The sequence below is a fragment of the Miniopterus schreibersii genome, assembly GCF_964146895.1.
Source record: "Miniopterus schreibersii genome assembly, chromosome: 10".
Classification (NCBI taxonomy): Eukaryota; Metazoa; Chordata; class Mammalia; order Chiroptera; family Miniopteridae; genus Miniopterus; species Miniopterus schreibersii.
The window spans coordinates 43842455-43854827 of NC_138110.1; positions in this window are offsets into that span (position 1 = coordinate 43842455).

Here is a 12373-nt window from a genome sequence, read left to right on the forward strand (position 1 = left end):
GAAGGAGAGATGTGCCAAGGACAGTAAGGATCACCCGGGAGCGCTGGGCAGTGGGAGAAGGTGTGGAAATGGGAGGTATGAAGATTTTTGGAGAGAGAACAGTTGCATGCAAGCTACTGAAAATGACTGAAAGAGGCACGGTAACGCTGAACTATAAGGTATCAGAGACAGGAGCCTGTATAAACCAGCAAGGCTATATTACAAGAATCTTCTAAGTCATTTGAGGAGTATGGTCATTATCTTGGGGACAATAAAGAGCCACTGAAATGACTTCAGTGGGAGAGGGGGGTGATCAAACCTGTATTGTATGAAGGTCACTCAGGCTGCCAAGTGGAGAGCATATGAAAGGTGGAGGAGCCCAAAAGCAGGGAGCTGAGCTGGGAGGCTGTGGAAGTAACCTAGTGAGAGAGAAAAAAGGTCATTTAAATAAGAGAGTGGCAGTGAGAGTGGAGGGGAACAACTGCCAGGTTAATAGGAAGTGACATCAACAGGATTCAGTCGCTGATTAGACACAGGGAAAGTGGGTGAGTACAGAGCAGGTGAAAGTCCCTGAGCTTGTCTGGCGTGTATGACTGGGTGGGTGGGTGGTGGTGCCAGCCAGGCAGAAGGGGTGCTCGGGAGGGGACCTGGCTGGAGGTGTGCAGAGAGCAGGGACTGAGTGCCTTAAGCTTAATTTTGGGTATCTTGAATTTGAAGGGGAAATACAAGTAGAAGTCAAGTGAGCTCTCATAGCTGTAAGTCTGGAGGAAAAATAGGCTGAAGACAGCAGATTCCGAAGTCACTGATCTACACTGAGGTGAAGTGAGGAGCAGGCCAGGATTTAGTGATCCAGGACCCTAACCTGGAAAGAGGCCTACATTTTGCCAACAAGATAGAGAACAATTAAATTTGCTCAAACTCTCATCAGGGAGGAATATTCTGATAATCGATTGGGGTGAAGAGCTGAAATCCTCAAGGACCAATAGATAATTAATTGTCCTCTTTCTGAAGGCAGCTGTCTTCTGTCTGATCAATTGTAGGGCTTTTGGCTTTTCTGGGTGGGCCGCGCAAGGCCTTTAGATAAACGTTGAGCAATTACTTAGAGAATATTTCGTTTGAAGAGGCGCCTTCCTGCAGCAATGCCTCAAACAGAGCCTGCCATCAGGTTGGTGAGATGGCCCAGCGAGAAGCCATCTGGGCCGGGCGGAAGGCAGGCTGGAGGACACCAGCCGAGGAAGGCGGCGCGACGGGCGGCCTGCGAGGCGGAGGGCACGAGGGGGGGACAGTAAGGGGCTGGCCGTCAGTGCTCATGCCGCTGGGTCAGCAAAGTGAGGAGGGAGGAGTTCGCTTTGGGTTTAACCACGAGGAGCGGGCTGGTCGTCTCTGGCAGCGCAGATTCCGTGCAATGTGGGCCAGACAGACGCCACACTGCTGGGCGTCAACCTGCGATACGGCGGCAGAAGAGAAAGGCAGGCGGTTCCACTCGCCTCCCAACAGGTCTCCCCTTCTGTGGGTGGCGGGGAGACGGCGCGTGAACATGCCTGTTTCATTGCCGCTGATGTCACAGCCGTGTATCATTTTGCTAATGTTTCTGAATCAAAATATGGTGTTGCATTACTTGAACTTTTGACATTTATCTGATTACTAGTCATGCTGAGTCTTTTCTCTTATGGTTACGTGTGATTTTACTTTTATTGATGACCTTTGCCAGTGGTTAATACTTTATTCATTACTGTCTTACTCATTTTGAAGACATTTATATATCATAACCTCTTTGCAGTTATATTGGGAGTAAATAGGTTTCGCAGGGTTAATTGCATTACTGCTTTTAACAAGCAATACTGTTTTTATTTTTATGTTATAAAATTTCTCAGTGGATTGTTGCGTCTTAACAGAAAAGTGAGCAGCAGCAGTCTGAGCCACGTGGCAAGGCGGGGTAGCCTGGGGACCAGTGTGAACGCTGCTTGACCCGAGGGCTGCGGGAACACTGTGGAAGATGCCCCGGCGGCGTGGAAACCAGCTTTCCGCTGGCAGGAAGGGAGCCTCGCTGAGAGCCCACAGCTGAAAAAAATCACCACGTTTTTGGCTTTCGCCCTGCCCAGGACTAACAGACACGGGCTGGAGAAGGAGTGAGTGTGCCCCATGGGAAAGGCCGGCGGCTCACAGATGGCGCACAGATGGACAGGCTCAGGGTTCGGAGGCCACATAATCTTCAAGGCCACAAGGCCGTGCACCTGCTGCTTGGGCCCACAATGGACAGCGTGATCAGCCCTCCAAAGACCCACTTGGCGCCCTTGGCTTTCTGTCTTTAATGTGGCACAGGGGACGCAGCCTGAAGAGCAGGAACACTGCAGTGAGTCCTCAAGGCCAGGAGTCAGGGGCCCAACCCCAGCTTATTGCTGGGGGAGGGAAACGGATGGTGATGGGCGGCAGTGCAGTTGCTACCAAAAGGTCCTGGGGCACTATTGTTCATGATGAAGACATCCGAGGCATTTCTGCTCACTCATTCATTCATTTATTTTGAAGTTGTTAATTGAGTACTAACCCTGTACAATTCACTGTCGCTGCTCCAGAGCTTGACATGGTTTAATTGGGTAAAGTAATTACCCAGCAGAGACTGTGCTGGGAAAAACCATCAGAGGAGAGGCCCATGGATTGAATTCACACAGGTGTGCAGGGGTCAAGTCTCACTACCAGGCTCACTACCAGGACCTGGTCACCTGGAAATGGATGTCGTTACCCAGAAAGCCCAGCACCACACCTAGTACATCCTGAGCGCTCAACCAATCTTTGTGCAACACAGGAACAGACCTGGATATCTCTTCTGAAACCAAGCACTGTGGTATTCATCGGTGTGCACTTTATGATCCCCTAATAGCATGAGGGTTTGGACACCTTCCATGCTCTGTCCCACCCCAGGGTGACCTTATTTGGTAAGGCCGGGAGAGCAGTGCGATGGATGATGAATGTATCTTCAGGCGGTCACTCTGTGCAAGGCTGACTGACCCGGATTTGCTAGCAACTACCTGGACAAGATCATCAGAAAAAGACTGAGGTGCAGAATGAGGGGAGTGGCAAATTTGGTGATTTTTTTTTTTTTTTTAGCACCACATTGTTGCTCTGTTGCTAGCGTAATTGTTAAGCAGTGTGGCCTGTGTGCCCAGAACACCTGAGTTCAAATCAAATCCTACTTTCCACCTGTGTGACCTTGAGCAGATGAGATAACCTTCCTGGGCCAGTTTTCCCCATCTGTGAAATGGGGATAGTAAAAGTACCTACTGTGCAGAGTTGCTGTGAAAATTAAGGAATTCGCTGAGTGAAAACGGCTACATTGATGATTATTATTATTACTACCACTACTACTATTGTTAGCAGCTACTGAGTCCACTGCTGCTTCCTGAGGGGTCTCCATGAGAAGGTGGAGGACCCTATGAGACTCTAGGAGGTCACATCCCCACTTTCTGGTCGGTGCATCAACAGAGCCCAGCCTTTCCAGAGAAGTCTCTATGTCGCAGGCCTGAGGCAGATGGTGGCTCTGTTCACACAGACAGGGACTTTGCTATTTTTGTTTTCCTGAAGGGACAGGATTTGCCCTCGCCGCAGTGCAGCGATGTACAGCTCCAAGGAGGAAGAACCGGCGCTGAGCAGAGGCGCTGGTGGTCAGGAGAGAAGCCTTGTCAGCTTTGTAGCTGCATTAGAAGGGAACCGAGGAGAGAGGGAAGAGGGGAAGGTGAAGGGCCAGTGTTTTCCTTCACCCACCTTTGAGGCGGTGGCCTTCCTGGCCTGCGCCCCGCCTGGCTGGGCTGCCTTTCAGCACAGCCCTGCTATGGACATTGGCCCATGTAACTTTAAACAAGTATTTCACACAGAACAAGGTGACTTTGTCTTTTTTTCCTGCCTGTTCTTCCCCTCCCATCCTGCAAGCTGGGAGGTGAGCAGGATGCCGAGAGAAGAGCATTGTTCTTGACCCTTTTCACAGCCCTGAGGCTGAGAAGGAAAGTGTGGGAAGGAAAACAGGAATTATTGTCTCCTTTGTTGTTTCTTAAAAAATGTCAAAGCAACCCTGAAAGCATGATCCAGAGGACACCACAGGATTTCTTTTTTTTTACATGAAAATATTTTGAATAAAGATCTGTTTTCTGGGTTGGCATCGTGTTTTTCTAATCTGTAGTAGCCGTGAACTGTGGTCATTCCTGGAAATAGAAAGAGCAGGACCCAGGGGGTTCATCTGCCCGCTTTTGCCTTTCCAAGGCTGACTCTAAAGTTCTTGGCTCTGTGTCCAGAGTGACAGCTCAGGGCATTGCTGCCCAGTAGCGTTTTCTGCTACGATGGAAGTGATGAGTAAGACGTGCTGACTACAGGGGCCACTAGCCACATGTGGCTATCGGCCACTAAAGGTGTGGCTACTGTGACTGAGGACCTAGGTTATTTTAATTTTAATTTAATGAATTAGATTAAAACGAATCCAAAACATTTAAGATTTTAGCCAATTCAATTGAAATAGCCACTGTACTGGATGGTGCTGGAGAGCAGTCGAGTAACCGCCTGGGAGCCGCATCCTTGAAAGCTGACTGAACGCACATTATGCACACGGGAGGGGAGGGAGGAAGAGAAAGGCCTGAAAGCCCTGAGGCGCGATTTGCACCTTCCACAGAGGCCTGGAAGAAGAAAGTGGCCAGAATCTGTGCCTTTCAGATATTTGGGCTGCCGCCTTTGCTTCACTTTCCCGCTGTGAGAGTAGTGATCTACTTTCCTAAAGAGGAAAGAGGCCCAGACCACATCAGGACACAAAAGTGTATCTCGCAGCATCAGTAACCTTTCTACTTATCAGCTCTCCCTTCAGGTCCCAGATCTCAGGGGCCGATAGATCATTTATTCTAAGATTCTGAAGTGATGACCATGGGACTTGTTCAGACCTCGGGCGAGTGACAGTGCCCTTGAGTCCTAAGGGACAGAGTGCTGGGAATGACACTGGAGTGGTCAGAAGGCTGTTGTCACCGGCCAGCAAGCCCCAGGGAAATGTGCAGATGGCCTAGAGCAGGGCAGTGACGGCAGCAATGACATCTCCAGGGTCAAGGGTAGCAGGTCCTTATGACATAATGCAGGAGCAGTAGGTGAATGCAGAGTGTAGTCAGAGAGCCCCTGAAACCAACGAGCAGGAGCAGGGTCAGGCTCCAGGAGAGTGAGAACAGGTACAAGGGACTCAGGCTGAGGCTTGGGCCCCAGGGGATCACATCTCTGCAGTGCAGAGGCTGGCTGTTAATAATCATACCTGAGCACCTACTATGTGTTGGGGATGTGCATGCATTATTAAGACTATAAAGCAGGTAATATTATTTTCATCTTATGAATGAATAAGCTGAGATTTAGAGTGACTGAAATTTAATATTCTCCTGACTCAGCTGCCTGCTCCTCCCTTTTAAAATCTCTTTTCTCTGCCAGGTCTGTAAATGTTGGAATTCCAGGGTCCCCTTCTTTTCTCATCCCCTACTCAGCACAATATTAACTACTCTCTAGGAATTTCACAATTTCCTCTCCAGCCTGAATCTCTCCTACTCAAGGAATGGAAAAATTAACCAAAAGAATGGACAAGGAAAGAATCCACAGACATTAACATAAACATTTCTAATTTGTTAATTAGAAAAGCAGGAGCACAGATAATGACTTATAGAACTGCTTTTAATTTAACCAAGAAAAGAGATAAACCATTAACTGGTCCAATAAAGAAAATGGGAGAAAACATAAAATTAAAATAAGGAAATACTTCAAGAGACCACTTTGCTTAAAGCTATGTCAACCCTTCTGAAAACCTAAATGAAAAATAAAATGTTTAGGAAAATATTTCTTACAAAATTTCACACCATAAGAGGCTCTAGTAACTGGGGTTACCAGACTTAGCAAATAGAAAAATAGGATCCCACTTAAGTGTGAATTTCAGATAAATAAGAATTATTTTTAGTATGTTCCATGCAATATTTAGGATACTTATACTACAAATTACTGGTTGCTTTTCTGAAATTAAAATGTAATTTTAAAATTTAAATGTCCTGCATGTTATCTGACAGCTCTACTAAAACAGATAAATTACCACAGAGAAACATTAAGAACTTGTCAAAGGCTTAAAGAAGCATCATGTTAAAATGTTTTCAGGTGAATGATATGAATCTAACTCAAAGGATACTTTAAACTCTACTTAAAGTATTCCAAAGCATAAAAGATGATTAATGGCTCCTAAATTATTTTTATAAAGTTGCAACACACTGAAACTACATCTGATATATATAACATCTATTATATAATAGATGTTAACTTCTGAAATAATCTCAAATTAAAACTAATTATTTTGAAACTACTTCTCAATGCAATTAGATAAGAGAAAAATATGAAGCATCGATCCTTCAGCTGAGAACACGAAATTGTGACTATTTTTAGACAATGCAGCTGTTTACATAGAAAGTGAAAAAGAATCAATGTCAGGTTATTTCATTAGCAACAGATAATAATTCAGTTAGGTCGACTGGTTTCAAAATTAATATCCACATTCAGTAGCATTTCAAGAAACAAATAGTATTTAGCTGTTAAATATAATAAGTCAAGCGATCTCATTTATAATAGAACATGCCCTGGCCACTGTGGCTCGCTTGGTTGGAGCATTGTCCTGGACACCGAAAGGTGGCAGTCAGGGCACATGCCCAGGTTGCAGGTTCGATGCCTGGTAAGGGTTGTGCAGGAGGCAGCTGTGCAATGTTTCTCTTTCACATGGATGTTTCTCTCTCCCTTATTCTCTCTCTGTAAAAAAAATTTTTAAGGAAAAGGAATGGAAAAATATCCCTAGGTGAGGGGAAAAAAAAAAAAAAGAATACTTGGATGGGTATCCCAAGGTCAATGTAACAACCAAGGCAGAACTTCCCTCCTGTTAACGTACTCACCCAGGTGAGGATTATGGTTGGTATGGATTAGGCCATACTGCTCCTGGTCACATCACGTTATCACAGATCACACTGGCCTGGGTCCCTTGCCGTGACACAAGTTAGTCATGAAAGATAGAACCAGAAAGAATTTGGCTGATGTGGTTTTTATTTAGAGCAAGTTACATCATTGATAGTTCCCAGATCAAACATAAGGTCTTCAGAAAAAACATATCAATTTTCTATACAATCTATTTCACGTAACTGAGCAATTTTATTGAGTTACTATAGTCTCAACCCTGCATAAGGTGCTGCAGGAAATATTTAAAAAAATCAAAGTTGCTTAAACCATGAAATAGTAATTAGAAGTGAGGAATAAATTCAGATTGGGCAGAAACAAAATGAAGTGGGCCACATGAAATCTTCAAACCAAATAGCTAGGCACATGGAATATCAAGCGTAGGAAATACAATAGAAGTACTCAGGTAACATCCTGAAGCCTGAAACTGGATTCTAATTTGCCTAAATCTCTTCATTAGGTGCTTGTTTTGTGTAACAGTTTACAAACCATTAACAAAATAACAGTCCCTGGGAATTCTCCTCAGGATAAGGGCCTAACGTGTCATTCTGATGAGTCACCTCATTGTTGTGTGACTCTGCCTTTCTGGGCTGTTTCCACCTTGTGTCCCACAGATCACACCTTTTCAGGAGTTTACAAGGACAGAGAGTGAATAATTAACTGTTAGCAGAGGTGAGCCATAGGACAGAATGACAACAGCTGGCTTCTAAAGGATTATTCAGAGATGGGAGTGGGGCTTTCTAATACAGCAAACAGCTGTGAAGGTACATGCAGATGGAGGCTGCAAAACCCCCAAAATTAGTAGTAGAGGCAAAACTTGAAAACATCAGAGCCCAGCCAGGCGTGGCTCAGCGCTTGGGCATCGACCTAGGATCCAGGAGATCGAGGTTCGATTCCCCATCAGGGCACATGCCCGGGTTGCGGGCTCGATCCCCAGTCGGGGCGTGCAGGAGGCAGCTGATCAATGACTCTCATCATTGATGTTTCTCTCTCTCTCTCCCTCTCCCTTCCTCTCTCCGAAATCAATAAAGATATATTAAAAAAAAAAAAAGAAAAAGAAAACATCAGAGTTAAAAACCTATGGAGACAGACTAAATGAAGGGGGATGGATTTAGTCCAGAGTAGAGAAGGCTAAGGGCTGACTTCTGCAGGGTCTTCAAAAATACAGCAAAGATGATGTTATAGGAACAGGAGGCACCAAATCTTTTACATCTTACGCTGAAGTTTGAATGATTGTGCTAGATCTGAAAAAGTACATTGTTATTTTTTCTCTATTTATTCAATAAATATTTATTGAGTGTCTCTTATACATCACCCAGTTGTTAAATATTAAGTTATATTTACTCAGTGGGGTAAGGCACTGTGCAAGCACTGAGAGGGGCAGGACATTTTACAAGACATAATCTTTCTCGTCAAGGGGCTATCTTGAAGGAGTCCCTGAAGGAGAGTGTATAATTGCTTTAATGAGGGATTTTTGGATAATGAAGGTGAGTATAATCACATGACCCAACAATTTAAGTCATGTTCTATTTATTATTTTATTTTCAGATCTTTCTCAAGGTTGAGAAAGCTATGAAGTTGCTTCTGATGATGCGTGTAATTTATTATCCACAGAAAATGGAAAATGGAGGCAAAAAAGATTTGTGGGAACAAATATATGTATTTTTTACCAGCTTAAAACAACTAAAAAATGGAGTATGTAACTTTGAGTTTAAGGTTTTTAAATCAGTGAGTTCTTGATTTCTTTATTTCCTTCTGGAGGAAGATGTTACAATCGTCTGCACAGAATGTGGATTGAATTGTGAAATAAGTTTCTGTCAGTTCCAGTCTGCTAGGAGTGAGCACAAGTTTCAAATGACTCTTCAGGTTTCAAACAGCTACGCAGACATGAAAAGGTCACGAAGAGTAGCCTGCTACAAATTCAGATCTTGAAAAACTGGTGTAGACTTTTCAGTTTAAGAGAATTTACCCAGAGCTGAATAAGTAAATGAATGAATGAATGAATATCACTTTTCCTAAACTTGTGCATCCTTTAAGGCTAATTTATTTTCAAATTAACATGCACTGAAATGATTGATTTTTATAATTTGCCCTTTCGGGGGCATCTAAAACAGTTGTAACATAGGACCTACTCTAGGTAATAGTGTTGACTCACACAAAAGCTCAAGTCTTTCTACCTTTTTATCAGACATGTTTCATCAAGATGTTATACCTTTTAGTTCAGTATGGCACTAGTGAATCACATTATTAATCTTTTGCTAGGAGAATTAGTAGTTGGATAATTTTGGGAGGTGGCAGGATTACTAAGCCTAGCAATGTGAAAAATATTCATATTTAAAATTCTTATGTATGTATAATAAATATTAGAACACGACTGAGCTAAAATGAATGAGTTAAAAAGCCTGGCAGTATTTAAGATTACCTGCCTGATGACAATTTTACTTAATCACATTAGAAGGATCTCTGATTACTCTGGGTTAATGCTACTTAGAATCTAGAGGTAAAAAAAGTCCAGAAATTTCAAGGTAACAGATTTTTTAATTGCTAACATCAAACTGGTTCTTAAGATAATATTCCCACCCTTGAGGCAGCCAGTTTGCAATATGTGCTGAGAAGCCCCTCTGCGTAGAGGATTGGTCTTGGTCCTGTGGGGAGGTAGGAGACCATCTCTGCAGATGACAATGGTAGAGCAAGAACAAAGATCTAGAAAGAATCGAAGCAACACCTGTGCAGGTGTGTGTCATGTGAATCACACCTAAATGCCAGAAGATTCCCCCGACAGTACCACCTGACCATATTATCTATGCGACCTATAAATGAGCAAGGTCACATTTCCATTGCTGAGACCCTAGACTTTGTCCCCTTATCCCCTTCTATTCATCTTCATATTTTTATGCTTATGGTTCATTCTCTGGCTCCACCCAATTGAGTTCAAGCTCCACAAAAGGAGATATTCTTATTTATCCACGGATGCATTCCTAATGCCCTTAGTACCTCGCACATACTAGGCTCTCAATACATATTTGTTGAATAAATAGTTTCTTAATTTCCACAATGGACAAAGACAAGGACATTTGCCCTGGTGAATTTGCTGATTCTTTTAAAGAAAATTTCCAAATCAGTATGGATGTGTATCTGTGACATATTTCCTTCTACTCATAGGCTTAGCTTTCCCAGCCTAAAAGGCATGGGGGTAAATCTATTCCTAAAAAGGTAAAGTAAAAAAGTAAAAAGAGTAAGCTATTTGTTCTGGAGGATAACTTTGCAAATCAGTTGAAAAGTGAAAGAAAGAAAAAATCCATCAGGGACACCAAGTAACCTGACTGTGCTTTGCTTTAATAAACTAATTTTTTACTGGCTTAACTTTCTTTTTTGTTGGAGAGGCCAGGTCAAATGAAATTCGAATTGCTTCTTCTTGGAAAGAACAAACCTAAACAAAGCAAAATCCTCCCTGCCTTCTGAAGCAAACCGTCAGAGCAGATCCTAACCTCAGATCCTGGAGAGGTTATAGAGAAACAGCTGCCTCCCCGGGAGCGCAGGCCACACACCCTTTGTTCACATAACCAGCTGATGAGCAAAGCATCATCTTGGAGAACCGAAGCTGTAAACACACTTTTTATTTTTTTATTTTTAAAAAACGAAACTGAGCTAATGCTAACCAGGAGTTCTTGACATTATTTTCCAACTAAGAGACCTTTGTGGCCCCAGCATTTCACAGTGAAAAACAAGCTCCTGTGTTTCTGAACAGTCCGCATGGGTATTTAGTACAATTGCTATCAGTTGCAGCTCAAGGACTGTGAAAATCCATTGTGGGAACATCTGGGTTTAACCTGGGATTTCTCAGCACTCTGTGTTCTTCCTGCAGCAATTTGCCTTGATGTATAGATTCCTCAAACAATCAAATTTCAAATTGAAGTAAATGGGAAACTGATGGGTGTTCCCTTACAGGCAAAACCGCACACAACTGGTCTGATCCCAGGAAACAGAACTATTTGGAGGAAAAACCTCAGTATTCTGAACTCAGTCCCATTTCTGCATCTTTTGCTTTCTGTTCTTTATTTAATGGTCGTTCTTCTTCTTTTTTTTTTTACCCCCACAATCCTTTTGTCTCACTTTTCCCCATTTCTGTGGTATTACTAGGGCCACAATCAGCAAACGGTGATTCGTGTATCAAAGCTTTGTCCCTCAGTGTTCAGCGGGCCCCAGGGGAGGGAGGGTGCCTCTGTCAAAGTGCCCACAGTCCTCTGCTGTCATCACTCGAGGGCCGAGGCTTCATGGCTGCGTTAGGCCCTCGGACGTCCTGTGTGTCCCAGCTGGGGCACCCTGGCGCCTGGACATTCGGGCCCCTGGGCATTCAGGCGCCTGGGCGTTCGGGCCCCTGGGCATTGGGGCGCCTGGGCATTGGGGCACCTGGGCGTTCGGGCATCTGGCAGTGGCTGCCGCGCTGTGTCTTACTAATCACTGGATTCAAAATCCACCAGCTGCCTGAAAGGAATTAGGGTGCAAAGACTTGGGAACAGGCAATGTCACTGAGCACGCAAGCTGTGATTTCCGGTTCACCAAATGGCCCGGTGAGCAGCGGGTGGACTCATTTAACGTGAGTTTTAGTTGAGCAGTTTTCCTTTTGTCTTCGCAGTGGCACACTAAGGAGTTCAGTCGTTCCTGCTCCCTGCTGCAGCTGGAAATGCAAGGGCAGAGAGACTATAACAAGAACATATCTTTAAAGAAATATTTCTTGTGAATATTTATATACTCGATATATTTATTCATAGAAAGAATACTTAAGGGTTCTGAATATTCAAGGACCTATTAACAAATAAATTCCTTATAAAATATATTTATAAGAATACATTTTTAAGAAGGATTTATTTATAAGAAATAACGTTCATGAAGAATATATTCTTGAATATTAAGAATATATTCATAGGAATACTTCACATTTAAAAGTATATTTTTCAGCCCTGGGAGAGAAAAAATTAATATTCTTTAAAATGATATGAAGCAAAACGTAATAATCAAAACTGATACTTCAAAAGAAATGAGTAAATGTGGCAAGTTGGTCATTTGCTGGGTGCTTAAGAAATACTTCTAATTAGGCACCTGGGTAGACACAGGCCTCAGGATTCAAGCCTGGGCCTCACTGCAAAGCCCAAGTACTTTCCCCTACACTCTCCATCTTCCAACCCTTGCTCAGCAGACGGAGATTCCACAGACAAAGGCGACTTAACCCAGGGATCCCAGGGATGTTTGGATCCAGGGATGTTTGAGAGTCGGCACTCAGCAAGGGAAAGATGTCACAACCCACTGCCCCGAGTTAAAGAAGTTGTCGCCTGATCTGTTGTTCCTGGAATCTGTTTAGGACGTGGGTTATACAAGGTCAGCACCTAATCACAGAGAGAAACAGATG